Source organism: Centrocercus urophasianus, unplaced genomic scaffold (assembly GCF_019232065.1).
Source record: "Centrocercus urophasianus isolate 14NV4802_14NV808 unplaced genomic scaffold, USGS_Curo_1.0 seq_22, whole genome shotgun sequence".
Taxonomy (NCBI): Eukaryota; Metazoa; Chordata; class Aves; order Galliformes; family Phasianidae; genus Centrocercus; species Centrocercus urophasianus.
In genome coordinates, this window is record NW_024884778.1 from 11,577,802 (window position 1) to 11,594,288 (window position 16,487).

The 16,487-nt window shown below is 35.4% G+C and overlaps 1 protein-coding gene across 1 annotated transcript in view; it reads left to right on the forward strand.

The window, feature by feature from the left end:
- ERC2 (ELKS/RAB6-interacting/CAST family member 2) overlaps positions 1-16,487 on the forward strand; it is a 413,280-nt gene that overhangs the window by 92,099 nt on the left and 304,694 nt on the right. The window lies entirely within an intron of this gene.

Sequence of the window (16,487 nt, forward strand, 5' to 3'; positions counted from 1 at the left end):
GTGATTTCATTTTTTCATCTGTCAGATTACTGAGTTTGGTTTTGACTGCTCTGGTCTGATGCTCTAGTCTGAAGAATTAATGTCCTAATGAATTTTCAAGGGGTCTGTACAAGGGTACCTGATATTAATCTGTGGTTCTTTCCAATGCAACAGTCTTTGATTTAAAAAGTATAAGTTAGTTCCATTCTTTAATTTGGGTAAATGCACGAGTTATGTGTGTATCTACAAAAACAGATCATAAAAATATGGGGAATGGAATACAGGGTTGAGGTGGTTATTACATTTAATGGAATCCAGTGTTAAAAGCATTGTCTGTTTTTTTTTTTTTTTTTTTTTTTTTTTTTTTTTTAAACAAACAAACAAACCCACTTCATAGACTTGGAACATTCGGAACTATTTAGATTACTTCTTTTTATTTTACTTTAAGGGGTGTACCCCTTTCAAGGGCATAAATGTCAGTGAAATTCAGTTACACAGTGCAGCTGGTTTCTTTTCAGAGAAGTACGTTACTTGAAGTATGAGAGTCTAACATGATCTTCAACTGCGCAAATCTGTTTTGCAAGGTTTGTAGTACCTATTGTGCTGCTGAGGATAATGCTGAATTCCGGTGGCTCTCCACTAATTTGATTTCCTAATTCTTTATCAGACCAGCATGTATTCAAGACATCACAATCTTACTGCTGGCAGATGGGCAGTGGTGAAAAAAACCAATAAAATAATAATCATATAATCAAGCAGAGTATTTATTATAAATTGATATATAAGTATGGAAGAATGTTATTTGCTTTCTTTGACAATCAAGAACAACAAATGTATTACTTGTGTCCAAGTAAATCCATAGATCAGAAAATAAAGCTTCTGCATAGCTGATGTGCTTATTGTAATGGTGCATTAATCACATATTTGGAAAATGCTCAGGATTTTAGCAAATTTTTTACCACTCTTTGATATGTTAGGGAGTTCTTCTGGTCAAAAGTGCCTCTTTCCCGGAAACTAGTATATTACAACTTCCAGACTGGTTTATTGGAGAGATTCTGTTAAACTATGGCTATCCTGCAGAAATCTGCTGGAACCCTGAGCAGCGCAGAAGCTGGACAGCAGTCTGTGTAGATTGGTTACATTGCTTCTTATCACCATTTAAACAGAACCAGAAAGAACATAAACTGCAAGAAGGCATCTCAGTAAAAATTATGAACTAGGGCCCATTCATTGGGTTCCAAAAACTTTGAGGTGTGGTGTTAGCTATGAGACGGCTGAAATCAAGCTGTCTGTGCTGCTTGCGTTTTGTCTTTTTCAGGATGGAACTGCCTACTTCTTTCTCTTATTTCTTTTTCATGCTTACTTGCTCCTTATATCTTTTGACTGGGCTGTGGGCCAAAATACAGCAATAAAAATTAAATAGTTATTTTAATTTTGCATTTCAGTTAGCAAATTTGTGTCTTCTGACTGTATTTTCCTGTTACTGAGATGTTTCCTGAAACATACGAAAATCTTTTTATTATGAATGATGGAAATAAACTAGAATTACAACTTTGACAGGAAAGTTCATAATGGTGTAGATCTAGTAAATCTGTTCTAAACTCCCTTTTACCTACTCTTAGTTTTGTGGGAAGTCTTTTGTATAACTATTCCACAGATATAATCTTCAAATAGCTCAGTTGTGTCTTTCTTTAGTACTTGTGAATGTCTTGTCTTTTAAAAGGAGCTTCTTCGGTTTAGAGATTGTGGTTTAGTCAAGGGAAAGTTTATTTTTTGTGAATCTTTGTGGGAAATTCTACTTTTCCCACAGGCTGTGTGTGAGACCAAATGTGGTATAGATGTAATCCTATGTATTGGAAAAGGCCATAGGTACTTGGTTTCTGATATAAGTGTTAAGATTTGTTAAATCAAACAACAGCAAAAAAGCAAAAGATCCTTTAAGGAAGCTTGTACTTCTCTTGTAGAAAAAGAGGTTTATGCAACATGAGAGCCAAGAGAGCTGATGGCACGGAGGGTCTTTCAGTGCATTAAGAATAGGGTTCAACTTGCTAAACACTTGAAAATGAGCAAGTGTGCTTTACATAGATGCACATGCATCCACCATTGAAGGTGGATGTGGAATTAAAATATGATTTTGTCATCTGCGCACTCTCCAAGACCTGGGTTTAAAGCTGAAAAAGCTAATCTGTACTATGGCTGTAATACAACATTGATTCTGAACGTAGCAGGTTTTTTTCTGCAGTGTAGAATTAGGAAAAGATTTTGTCTGCTTATAGCACATGAATCTTCAATCTTCAGGCCTCAGGTCTTATCTGAAGGGAGGCTGTTTGGTTCCAGCAGTAGATGGAAAAGCAGCTGTGGGGAGATGCAGGGTGAATGGCAGCCCTCCAGCAGGTGGAAAGCATTATGGAAGGAATTTTGTACTGTACAAGGTATTGTTTGTAGTTCCCAGATGAGTAAAGTTAATAACTTCTTGGCCTGCATTAAGCCCCACTCCTTTCTTTCTGCATGTCCAATTCGTCTTTTTGCAGAATATATTTTGTTAATTATCACTGTAGAATTTCATGCTGTCCTAAAACAAGATCATAAAACAAGCTGCCTGGGAGGGCTTCTTTCTAGAAGTAAAAGTAACCAGAAAAGGTCAGTTCTAATCCTGAGCTGAAGTGTTGCAGTGTTGACTCCCTGCCTAAACAGGATTACTTTGTAATCACCTTATACTAATTAATTCAGTTCAGTAAATTTTGTACTAAAATAATTTTTTTATTTGATCTTAATTGCTTTATAACAAGACTTTTATTATTTGCCTTAATAATAGTATTCTAAGGCTGTCTTCAGGTTTTGGATGCAGCAGCTGCATGTGAAGCGATAGCATCAATATGAATGTTTCTATCAGCCCTTTTCTTCAGTCCCTCTGCCTGGCAGGATGGCCTCTGATGTATCCTCCCAGTTTTCTGTCATCAGCAAACTTTCTGGGACCTTATGTTGCTTCCATCATCCAGATAAATAATGAGTTGAACAGTACTGGATCCAGTATTGGGTTTTTCATGATGTCACCACAATTAAAACTTTTTTTTTCAAGGATAGTTTAAATTTGAGCTTATAATAACAATTTGTTTTAGTAGTAAAAGATGAAGTGCAAGCAGAGATATAATGATCTTTTAGTCTCTGCAGAATATTAACTACTGCTGAAAAGCATCACCAGTTTTTTCTGTCTATTTACATATAATAGCAGAGGACATCTGGAATTTTTGATGAACATAGTTAATATGCTTTGAAAAAAAGTAAGTGGAAAAGATTTCAGATACAAAGGATTTTTGTCACATGCTCAGAGAAAATTACTAAAACCAACAGTAAATATGTTAAGTCTAGATCTAAACATGATGTGCTTTTCGTTCTGTTTTTGCATTGTCTTAGTGATGGCAGTGGTTTTTTTTATAGGCTTCTTTGACTTAAAAAGCTATCATCTAAAGTTTTTATTGACGGCTGAAACAAAAGAATATAATCCCGTAAAGCAATAACTATCATGGTGGCCAGAGTTGGGAGGTCTGAAAATAGTTTATTGCCAGGAAAAAAGTTTGGAGCCAGTTCTTAGAAGGTTCACCACCTCTGCTATATGCATTTCATTTTGTTCCATTTTAAGGGTACATATGATAATAGAGCCAAACCATGCAAACTTTTCTTACCCTGATGTGTATAGCCTTTGTTTTGATTCTGTGCTTATTAATGATGTGACAATGCTGAGGTCAGATAAAAGTGAGCCAAGGTCAGGCTATTCCAGCTACAGAATACTGAAAATGTCACTTCACAGAGAATTGCTAAAAGGAAGGATGTTAGATTAGATTTTCTTTGTCCTTGTGTAGAAGCTTTATATGTTACAGTTTAAAGTGAAGTCTTTTAAAGAATAGGAAGGGGGTTAAATAGCTCAAATGATCCTTTTTGATTTAAACAAATCTGACTACTGTTACTTGGAAAAGTGAAAGATGGTACAGCTTGATACTATGTTTGTATGCTGGTATTTGACTTCTGCTCTTACCGTCAGGAAGAAATCTGATGTAAATTGGTGTGAATACATTCACTTCAGCTGTGTATCTCAGTGGAGAAAAATATTTCAGAATTTCTGAAATTCCTCAATTTCAGAAGCAGCTCTGACAGAAGCTACCTTAGCACTTCAGTGTATCACTGCTTTAGGTAGCATAGACATAAACTGGCAGATGTATTTTGTGAAATTGTGAAATCTGAATACCTCCACAAAGAGATTTTGTGAATTATAAGCTTAGTCTTACCAATGGAGAAGGGTTTGTAAAATCTGAGCATCTGCGTTTTAAAACAGAAAAAATAATAAAATTGAAGAGGAAAGATGATGATAGTAGAGATTTATTGCAATCCATTTCTCTTTCAAAATGAATCTTTTTATGAAGAGAGGCTGGGAAGTCATTGACTTCTTGTCAATTCTCTGTGTAAAGAGCCGGTGAATGCAGACAGCGCGGAAGATTTGGAATAAAACCTTTGCTTTACATTGTTACAATGTTGACATTTGTTATCACTTCAAATGTAAGGCTTTCTAACTTCGAAATAATAAAATGTAACAGGTTATTTCAGTCAGAAACAGCACATCACCTTGTTGTTTTATAAAATAATTCAATTAGCCTAAATGGCATTTTTAAAGTAAGATATACTGTGATAAGATAAATTAAGCTTCAGTTAGGTTTGATTATAGTGAATGAGAATGATTAGAAAAATTCTAGTGCTGTTATCTACAATTTTAAAACTTTTGCTGTTACTGGAGATATTTTGAGTTGAATTTTGGTAAGACTGCTTTACAAAGGATCCTTTCTGCTCTTTGGCTATTTCTTATTTCATGAGTAAGTGTGCTGATGGAGGTACTTCTGCATTTATTTGCAGGGAGGTATTTTTTATGCTTAAGAAACGGGCAGGGAAAAGGGGTGGAGTCGCTTGAAGGAAGACATAAATTGCTAAATGTGGTGACTGAAGGGAGACGGGCCCACGATCCGTGGCTGACCTTAAAGGCAAATGCACATGGCTCTCATGGTTTGTGAAAGTGAAATGGGCTGTGGGTGGGTGGTGTTTTGTGTCTGCTGCTATATAGGGGTAAAAACTAAAGAAGATGATGAATCACCCTTGTTTAGGGCACATATAACTAGGTAAAAGTTTGTTATAGAAATGTAAGGACTTTTATTTTTTACACAGGACTGATTTAAGTTGCATTAATTTGATGTAAAGAATGCTATTCAGGAATATAATGTGGGTAGTTCAGTCTATGTGTTGGAGCTCAAGGATGGAAACTGCCAACAACATTTTTTTTTCATACTAGTGACTCAGTTTGGGGGCATCCTTCTCTACTGAAGAGATTTGTTGTTCTTTTTTTTTTTTTTTTCTAACATAAGTAACAGAGCTTTCATTTCACAATCTGTTGCTTTTAACCTTCGAACTCAATCTTGTGGCAGGGGCAAAGAGGCATTCTTAGTCTGTTCTACTCCTCTGCAGAAGAAAAGTTACGATGAAATGCAGAAGCTTCTGCAGCTGTGGTGATCCAGAAATCTTTGGAAAGGCTTATGTTGGCAATAAACCTCAAATGGCTTGATTGTTGTTTTGACAGAATTCTAAATAAGATTTTCCTTTTAGTTGCATGGTGGGTTTTTTAATTTTTGTCTTCCTTGTTTAACTTCTAGAAGGAAAGAAACTTCAAGGTCTTGCTGTGGGAAACATGAGTAAGAATCCAAGTCTGTGAAAGATCAGTGGTGTCAATGCTGACTGATAATGCCTAGGAAAATCTCTACATAAGATCAACTAACGCAACAAGTAGTTAAACAATGTCCCAGATGATAACATAATATGATTACACTGTACTTCACATTTCTCCAGTGCTTTCCATACTTAAAATTATTAAGTATTGCAGACAGTGAACATTTTTGAAAAATATGTCATTATTAGATGAAAGAGATATTTACAAATTATTTCCTGAAAAAAAAAAAAAAGTTGCAGCTATATTTTCTCCTGGATAATTTGATTCAGATATTATTTGGTGTATTTTCAACTAGCTGGAGTGGTAAAATTAATGGAATTCCGTTTAGTGGCTTCTGTTTTTGTAGTCTTTTAAAGTGAATGCTGCTTTTTCATTTTATAAATTGGACAACATTGAAATGCAGACATAAACGTACTGTTCCATTTAAACATTTAGTAAAAGGATAATACATGTGTGGCATAGGCTGTATTTCTGAAGTAGGTTTGGTACTTTACAGTTGTACTATGGTAACTCATGGTAGCTAAGTTGTGTAGCCTCAAGGCTTTAGTAAATAAAAATCCTTGCGGACTGGCTGGCACGGACATGTGGGAACAATCATCTTAGTTTCCAGTTGATGCAGGGAGGATTGCAGTTGTGCACAGTGAGCCATGAAAATAGCAGTCCCACACTTGAAAAGGAGCTGGCAAAACAACTACTATGAATGATAGCACCTAGTTAAATAAGGATTTTAATATTCCTTAAGCATTTGAGGGAAAAAAAAAAAAAAAAAAAAGTAGTTAATAAGAAGGCTGTCAGTTTAATTTAATTGAAATTCAAAATGTTCTCAAACACAGAATGCTAATTACCTTTTTTAGGACTTGATAAGTCAAATAATTGCAACAAAGTTCTCAATACCCACCTCCTTTGAAAAGTGTTCTTTTTAGATCTGTGGTCATGTAAATGGTTAAAAATGTTGGTAAACTCTTGAGTTAGCTGACTGTGTTGCACTTCACACTTTCTGGTGTTACTTGCAATTAATTCTTTGATTCTTTTCCAGTGATTATTTTAACATTATGGCATTATAATTTAAATCTTAAATCTTCAAACAAAAATCTTCTGTGGGACTTTTCTTTCCCATATAGCATCATCTACTTTTCCACTGCTATAGCAGTAGTTGCATTGTTCCTATGTAATAATTTATAACACAATGATATTTTTAAAGATATACAGTTAGTGGCATTAAGTAACTTGAGTCTGTATGATTGCTTTTAGTTATCTGTTCTGTGAAATATAAACTTTGAATTGCACCCTGTGAAATGTACACACTTTCTACAGATCAATTTACATCATTTATATCTCTTTTTAATGTTAACTTTCATATTTTTGAGAAGGAAGCGTGGGATATAGAGAAATAAGAATGTCAGGAGTTGCTGATGGTGCAAATACACTTATTGGAGGTTTCTTGTTTTATCCGACCCTATTTTGCTAGATTATCCATTCCAATAGCTGTAATTTAAAATGTATTTATATATATGTGTGCATCCTGATAATTTTAGAAGGTGTATTCTTTGCTTTATATCTGTCTCTTTGTTTTTAGAAGATTCTTGCTTGATAGTAACTGTGAATATTTTCAGTGATGGCACTCTGAGTTTTACAGAAGAATGTTTGAGCCGTAGTACTGTGCCAGAAGAAATAAAGATTTAGAAAACTAGGGAAAATGGTTTTAAATATGCAAATAAATATTTCTGATGCATTTGATGAAGGAATATGAAGGGAAAGGTTTTATTTTGCCCAGTATTAATGATAATCTAAAGCTTCATGAAGAAAATAAAATAATACAGAATCCTTGAAAAAGGATTATGTACTGCAGAGGATGCTACTGCTAAAGAGCTCTGGGACAGGAACATCAGGGCTGGTGGAAAGAGCTTCTTGAACATCCTTTAAGACTGGGATGTCTACTGTGATCAGTGTTAGAAATGTGCTTACAATATCCAGGTACTGCGGGATTAAGTTCTAACAGGATACAAACAGGTTGTTCAGAGTCTTTTGAAAATTATGGCATTAGTGTAAATCTGGATCCAAAAGTAGATCAGAAGATAGAATAAAATGGATGAGAACATTTTGGTAACTGCTTCTGCAGAAATTCCTTGGCTGGCTAATTCAGCATAAGGAGTTAAATGAGCTTTCGGGCTGGGCTCGGGTGAACCTAATGAGGTTCAACACGGCAAAGTGCAAGGTTTTGCATTTGGGCCGGAAGAACCCCAGGCACCCGTACAGGCTGGGAGGAGTGGTCCTTGAGAGCAGCTCGGCAGAGAAGGACCTGGGGGTCCTGATGGACGAGAGACTGAACATGAGCCAGCAGTGCGCTCTGGCAGCTCGAAAGGCAAATGGGATCCTGGGCTCCATCAGGAGAGGGGTGGTCAGCAGGGACAGGGAGGTGATTGTCCCTCTCTACTCGGCTCTTGTGAGGCCCCATCTGGAGTACTGTGTCCAGGTGTGGAGCCCTCAGTACAAGAAAGACATTGAGATTTTGGAAAGGGTCCAGAGGAGGGCGACTAAGATGATCAGGGGGCTGGAGCACCTCCCCTATGAGGACAGGCTGAGGGAGTTGGGCTTGTTCAGCCTGGAGAAGAGAAGGCTGCGGGGTGACCTCATTGCAGCCTATCAATACCTGAAGGGAACCTACACCCAGGAGGGGAGTAAACTCTTCAAAAGGGCTGACAATAGCAGGACTAGGGGAAATGGATCCAAGTTGAGGGAGGGAAGATTTAGGTTGGATGTTAGGGGGAAGTTCTTTACAAGGAGAGTGGTTAGGCCCTGGAACGGGCTGCCCAGGGAGGTTGTGGATGCCCCGTCCTTGGATGTGTTTAAGGCCAGGTTGGACGGGGTCCTGGGCAACCTGATCTGAATGTGTGTGCTTGGTGGCCCTGCTAGGCAGGGGGGTTGGAACTACGTGATCCTTGAGGTCCCTTCCAACCCGGGTGATTCTGTGATTCTGTGTGAAGAGGTACACTTTCAAACCTTAGTTCTGACATCTTTCAATGTATGTTCTTCATTTCTGAAGCTCAGTAATGAATTTCCTTTAAAATAGGCTGTTTTATAGTTATTCATGTATGGACGGTGAATGATCATTGCCTTTATTCTCTTCTGCTTCTGTCTTTAAGTGAAGTTTCATGCAGCCAAGATGCATGTCAGATACTATTACCAGAGTCTGGCTACAAACAGGCTCAAACAATTCTACAAATACTTCATTTATGAAAACTATTTTCACTCTCATGTCCTTCTGCTTTTGTCTTTGAAATTCTTCTTCAGGTCAAACACACAACAACTGTTGCTTATCATTTTAAAGACTACTTAGAGCTGCCCTACACTGTGAGATCAGACACAAGATGGGTATGGGGTAGGAAAGATTGAGGAGCTTGTAAATAAAAACAGTTCTGGATTGTGTTCACTGCATGCTTATTTTCCCCTCTAAGCTGTTTAAACTCTTGAACCTCCAAGAAAATATTTTGAATACTTTCCATTAGTTTAATTACTCCTATGCATCATTTAGCCATTTTTCTGTACACCATCAGAACAACACTGGATTCTGAAATTAATTATAGTATTCATAAATACCATAGCTGTCTTCCTATAATTCTTAGTTGAAATGAAAAGCATTATCTATTATATCTCTCCCCATTTCTACATACTTCTGCATAAACAATATTTTCCTTTTTTCCAAGTATTCATGTTGCTTTTGGTTGAATTTAAAACATTTTGTAACAACATGGGAGGAAGTTATTTCTATTCTAAAACATCGGTAGTGTTTTTTCAGTCATAAATCTGAAGGGACAGGGCATGACACATAGAAACATTCCTCACTGAGGGCATTGCAGTTGCCTTAAAACTTAGAAGAAAGAAAGAGCTAAGGAGAAATTTTCTGTTAGAAAGCACTGCTACTACTACTAGAAATAAAGACTTCTTTTTCTTTTTCTTTTCTTTCTTTTTTTTTTTTTTTTTTTTGTCTGTGGCTTGCATGGAAGATGGGTTTCTATTAGAAAGAATTGTGTGGAGGTTTGTCTTTCATCTTTAAGTTTAGATGTACTGTAATCATGTAAAAATCCCATCATGGTTTTTTTTTTTTTTTTTTTTACATGATCCCATCAGATCATGTAAAAATAAAGAAAACTTACAGGGCAAAGAAGAAAACTATAGAGGAACAAATGCTTGTATATATTTGATTTCCAGAATGCAATTCATCGATCTCTTATGTTTTTTCAGAACTTTAATACATAACATAGTGCAGTCTTTTATTTGGTCATGCATTACATTGATTTTCAACCTGTAACTGTATTTTGCATATTGCTGTACTTCCACAGTCTTTTCTATCTTTGAATGTTTAAAACTAAACTCTTCTGCTTTATCACAGGAGTGGTAAGGTTCTTAAGATGAGAGTGTATGAGAATATTCTATTTTTAATTCTCTGCAGCGCCTCAACAGGTCTGTGTTATCTGAGGCACAATAACATTATCTTTTCCATTTCAAATTGTTTATTTCATTTTTGAAGCAACTGGGAATTTCAGTGTACTCTTTTGGCTAGAAAAAAAAACCCAAACAGTTTCTTCATTGACATACAGATACTAAGATATGTTATTAAGAGGCTATTTCGTTTGATAAGGTCATAATTGGTAAAATTACATTTCTCTTTTTTACATCTGAATATTTCTTTAAGCTGACTTTAATTTTTCTGTAAATAAGGTCATGGCTGACCTTTCAATATAAGGATTTATTTGCTTCCTTGTTTATTTTGAAACGTTGCCAGAAATTGAAAACAAAAAATTCAGAGGAGTTAAATTTCTTTTATGCCATTTTAGGATTTTATGCATGATTTCATGAAGTTGTGGTAAATACAATAGTACATATCTAATACAGCTTGTAGGTTTATGTTTGCAACAGGCTGGAAACAATTGAGAGTAGTTTTCCTGAGCATAAACATAATGAAGTTCATCGTGCCAAGTGTCAGGCCACAAATAAAGACAGGCTCATGTGTGGTCAACCTGCCCTCCATTTCTAGGAACAGTGTCATTTGAATGAATAGACTACATTTAAGTCAGACAGCAAATGTTTGCTAGACTTTACTTATATACTCTGTTGATGCATGGTTGTTGCCCAGTCTTGCAGTTACACCCATATACCAGTTATACCACAGACCAGCAGTCACTGCTGGAGAAAACTTGGCAAAAAAAAGAAAAAAGAAAAAAGAAAAACAAAAAGATCTGGAGGTTTTGGTGGACCTGAAGTTAAAATGAGCCAGGAATGGGTGCTCATAGTAAAGAAGGCCATTAGCATCCTGGGTTACAATAGGAAAAGCACAGCCAGCAGGTCACAGGAGTTGGTCCTTCTTCTTTACTCAGCACTAGTGAGACAACTTCAGCAGAACTGTATCCTGGATTTCCCCAGAAAAAAGATGTACGCATACAAATCCAACACAGGGACATGAAGATGATTGAGTTTGAAACACCTATTAAATAAGGAGAGGCTGAGAGAGCTGGATAACTTCAAAAAAAGAAGGCTCAAGGAGGAGCTTATTAGTATGTATAAATTCCTAATTAGGTGGTTTCAAGAAGATAGAACCAGGTTCTTCTCAGTGTTATCCTCTGAAAAGAAAAGAGGCAATGGACACAAATTTAAATACAGGAAATGCTGTTTAAACATAGGGAAATTCACCTTTTTTTGTTTTTAAGCTGAGAGTTGTCAAGCCCAGAAGAAGATCTGTGGAGTTTCAATTATTGGACATATTCAGAGCAATCTGCTGTGGTTTGAGCAGGTGCATAGGACTGTGTGATCTTTAGAGGTCTTTACCACCTAAACTGTTTTGTGATTCTGTAAATTATGTTTCAAAATGTGAGTTGAGTAATCTGCAATAGTGAGAGGAAGGTCTGGGCAAAATTGTCAACAGAAATAAATTTTCAGCTGGAAGATCTTCATGAGGTTGATATGCTTTGAAGTCTTATGAATGAATTATTTTCTATAATGAATATGCATACTTGAGGAGTCACTTTAGAGTGCTTGGCAAACATTTGTTAAATTATCTTTGTCATTTGCTTGTCATTATAGAAAGGCTCTAAAAGTAATGCAACTTAGCCAAAGTTGTTGAAGCTAGCGGAAGAATTTAAATTTGATGTGATTTTTCAAGTTTGACCGGACAAATCAGGAATAAAATTGTCTCTCTATAACATACATTTCTGCTATTTCTAAATTTATAGGTGTATCTACACCAATTATGAAAATGTGGCCAAACGTAACCCACTGGGACATGATAAGTACTCTATGTTCTGAGGTGGTAAATGCTTCTACTGCAAGCTGTTGTGACCTGCCTTAATCTCTTCATGAAGGGCTTGATTATGTCATTCTCTGCATCCATCTCCACATACTGTACTGAACTCCACAGCTACCTTGCAGGGAATGTAAATAAAGTCATAGTATAAAGTGAAGTTCAAGGCTCTCTTTCATAATTATTCATTTTCTGAGGAGAATCAACAATCACATGTTCATGGGAGTTGGCCACAAGGCAAAGAATTACAATGGAATTCAGATAAATTGTCTTGGATTTAACCCATCTAAGTAAAGGGTTCTTGCATCATGACTGAAGTAGTTTTACAGGACTAAAATGTAGAAGCAGTGATTAATGCAAAATGTAAAACAAAACAGTGATTTAAAATGTCAAATGTAGCATCTGAGAGGCAACTCAGAATGGCAGCTGTGAAGTGCCATACTGACAAATCAAAATAATAAATTCAAAATGTGTTATAATCCCTGTAATATAATCCAGATTATATGTTAGAGGGTAACAATTGTGCATTTTGTGTGCTAAAAGTTTGCTTTGCCTTTGGCCTGTTGCCTTAAAATATGTGCTACTATAGGTAGAATATTGCTATATTCTAATATAGTCTATTTGTGTTAGATTCAATCAATGTAAGTTTCTGTTCAAATGAAGATGCAAGTTTAAATCATAGTGGAAAAACTCTGTAAGATGTATATTTCATTTTCTTTTTTGAGTAAGATACAGAACATTAAGGTACAAACATTTAGAGGGCAAAAAAAAAAAAAAAAAAAAAAGGTGCTTGCTGTGGTAGAGCCTTAAAATGAGTGTGAGAGCATTTTAATACAAGTGATGAGAACCTCCTGGACATGATTGACTTAAATTAGCTTGATTGCTTTTTATGAATTGCAGCTGCACTGCTTAGCATAAAAATGCAAAACATCCCCAAATCATTTGCCTTGCAGCATAGTAGATGGATGGTTTTACTTAGTCCTTAAGATGTTTCAAATGTTTATTCTACACAGATTCACTGAGAATGGATCCAGAACGTATCTAGTTACAGAGAATTAGTACAGATATTGTAAACTTTGAGAAAATTAATTAAGGAAAATACGCTTCTTTATGAATTACATATTTAGGATTTTAGTATTTTTGCTTTTAACTTTATTAGTAAGTTAAACAGTTCAAAGATATTTGTTATAGTGGCATAAGCAGGTATCTGCTAATAAAAGCTAAAAGACAGACTAGAATTTTTTGAGTGATGTACAATTGTCTCACCCAACAGTGATTGTGCTTGAAAGAAAAATTCTGAAGCTATGTAAAAATAAATGTCTTTAAGGGGAGAAAATTTTAGACTTCTGTTGTAGATTGCAACTCAGTTTTGAAATGGTAACCACAGAATGGTTGCTGTCTATCATTTAAAGGTTGTGTTCTTTATACTGAGATTTGATTTCTGATGGACATTTATCACTCCTGCTTCTTTCCTTCTTTCCTGACTGTATTGCTTGTAAAGACGGGATTCTGTCTTTGTTTTAAAGCTCTCTATTCTTCAGTGGCATAGTGATTTGTATAACATGTGACCTCCAGACTAATTGAGTGCTCCTTTGTCTTCCCTGGCTGCTGAATGTTGTCTTGTTCGCAGGAAAAAGTTCATACATACATACATATATATATATATATATATATATGTATATGAAACTTGCATCCTTTTCTGTTACTGTTTATAACTAGCAATTGTACTGAAGAAGAACCTTTTTTAGTTATGCCAAGTAATAATTTATATTAAGTAATGAGATTACCAGAAGTCCATCCATTTGGACATATTCAGGTGTTTTTGATCATGTCTATATACAACATCCAGTAAAGAAAATTTTACTTTTCTTTACCTTTTCTGTTTGGTCTTGCAGTCTAATGCAGTGGTGACTGAGGGTAGAGGGTTATGTTTCTTCTTGCATCAATAATGGAAAAGTTTAGAAAGTTTCAGTTACAGAGGCACTTAATTGCATCTGTGCTAGCTAATTTGCAGGCTGCAGAGTTTTTACTAAGGGTATAATCTATGCAGGAAGGAGAAAGGCTGACTTTCCCGTGATGTATTTTGTTTTCAGCAATGATGAGCTGATACACCTATGTATCAACAGATGTGCTTTTCTAATGCAATCTTAAGTTGAATTTATGTTCAATAAGTTTGTAAGTGGTTGGTTTCATTCTCTAACTTCTAATTCTATACTTCCTTATTAAAGGAGTACTGGGAAATTAAATCCTCTGAACCATTGTTTTATACTCTTAATTACTTATACATTTTGCCATTTAATTAACTCTGTGAAATGTTTGTCACTATATGGGATTATTTAGTGAAAGCCACTGGATATTATGACAGTGATGATGGGAAATAGTAGCAGTTCTTTAAAGTATCCTCTTTAACTTCTGAGGTTGGAAACGTCATGGTTACTTTTTCCTTTTTATTTTTTGCTTCTTCTTAGGATAGTGTTATGTTACTCATAAGTAAGCACTGGTAAATATAATTAAATTAGCATCGAGCAGAGTCCTGGGTAGTTAATTTATGCTTGACTTTACATTAAGATTCATTCTTTATCTGTCATTTTCCTGTTGAAATTTATCTTTTCTCCAGTCTTCTGAAGGGAAAAGGGAGCAGGGTTCCACCCATGTGCAGAATAATCTGTCTGGAAAAAAAGATTACTTTCAAAATGCTTGCCAGACAAAGGAAAACAGATGAGGGATGATACTTCTTCGATTTCTTTATTTATTTTTGGAATTTTCTCAAAAGACAGATTTATAAGGCTCCAAGTAATTGTCAACTGTCAGAAACTGGAAAGTATATTTTCAGACTAATACGTAGTTTCCATGGTTAGTAGATCTTCTCTCATGTAGCTCCTACTTCAGAGTTAAATTTTGTATACTGTTTTTAGCCGTAATGCTTGTTTACACATGCTTACATGAATATACATACATATGTAATTAATCTGTAGACTAAAATGAATATTAAGGCAAATTATGCAATAAATATTTTTTATAAACTCTCTTGCAGAGATTTATATAACTTTCTCTACAGTCCCATATATTTTTTATTTAAGGGTAACCTCAGTTCAAAGGATTAAAATCCTATTGTATTCAAAAAGCAGGAATTCTGGTGACATTGTATTTGGAACAAAATAGTAACTCTAAGTTTGCAGCTGCATGGTAAGCATAAGATTTAAAATTGGATTATAAGACTTAATTTCCCAGATTTGATAGCAGGCTTAAAAATAGTGAAAACCTACCTGTAACTGAAGTGAAAATATTATCCTGAATATCTCCCTTTGAATTTGCTGTAAAGAGATTTAGACTAGATTCAGAATTTTTCTTTGATACAAGTGCTTGTCTTGTAAACAAAGAAAACACATTGTGTCTAATCTAGCTATATCTAGTAAAGCATTTGATGCCAAATCATGTTGGAAATTATTGAAGTTAGAGAAAATTGAGGTTTATCCAAGAATGGTTTGGTGAAATGTTAGCTACTGGGTAAACAGTTTAGATAGGTGTGGTAGGAGAAAATTACTGTGGAAGTGTTCTTTGGAAGCCTGTCAAGACCTGATGTTGCAGTAAGGCTTACTTAATTTTTTTGCTACATAACTCACTAAACTTTGGAAGCACACTCACAAGATCTCAAAGTGGAGATCTCAGAGATACATCATACTGGAACCAGTAGTAATGCTAAGGAGATTAAGATGATCTTGAATTCTGGAGTGATATAAATAGATGAGATGTGCAAAGTTCAAGGTTTATGCCCTTTAGGATTGAAAGCTAAAACTTCTGTAATGTAAATGTCGAGGTAAAGGTAGTAACAGCTTTGTTGGATATCCTGAGGAGGTTGGATGCCCCAGTGACCATCATTTTAATCACAACTAACTGATAATTTTGAAGACCCTTTGTAGGATTGTTCTGTAAAGCATTTTCATGGCTGATAGAGTTATAAATTTTATTCTTAGGTATTTTATTTGAAACAGTTTTTGCTGGATTCCCTTAAGTACTGAGATATCAGGAACAAATAGTTTGCTTTGTTATTGTTTTGCTGTTGCTAAATCACTCTCCCTCCTCAATGTTTTGTTTTGTCTTCATTCTTATATACAATAGTAGTTACGTTTTGACCACGTATTTTTTCCTTGAACTAGAACCGAAATCTGTAATGCCTCTGCAGGATGTAGAGGTCCACGTTTTACAGGAGTGGGATTATTGCTCTGTGACAGTTTGGTTGTATTTGGTATATATTAGCCACATTTTTGTTTCGTATTATGAGTGCTATAAGATGAGAGAGGTTCCTTGAAGAGAGATGGGAAAGGAGGGAAGATTTCTGTCAAGCTATTTCACTGTTGTTTAATGACTTTTCCATTCAAGTTCTAATGCAGCACGGGATCAAGCATGGCTTTGTGGTTCATGAAGTCGCTCTGTTTGAAATCTAATAAC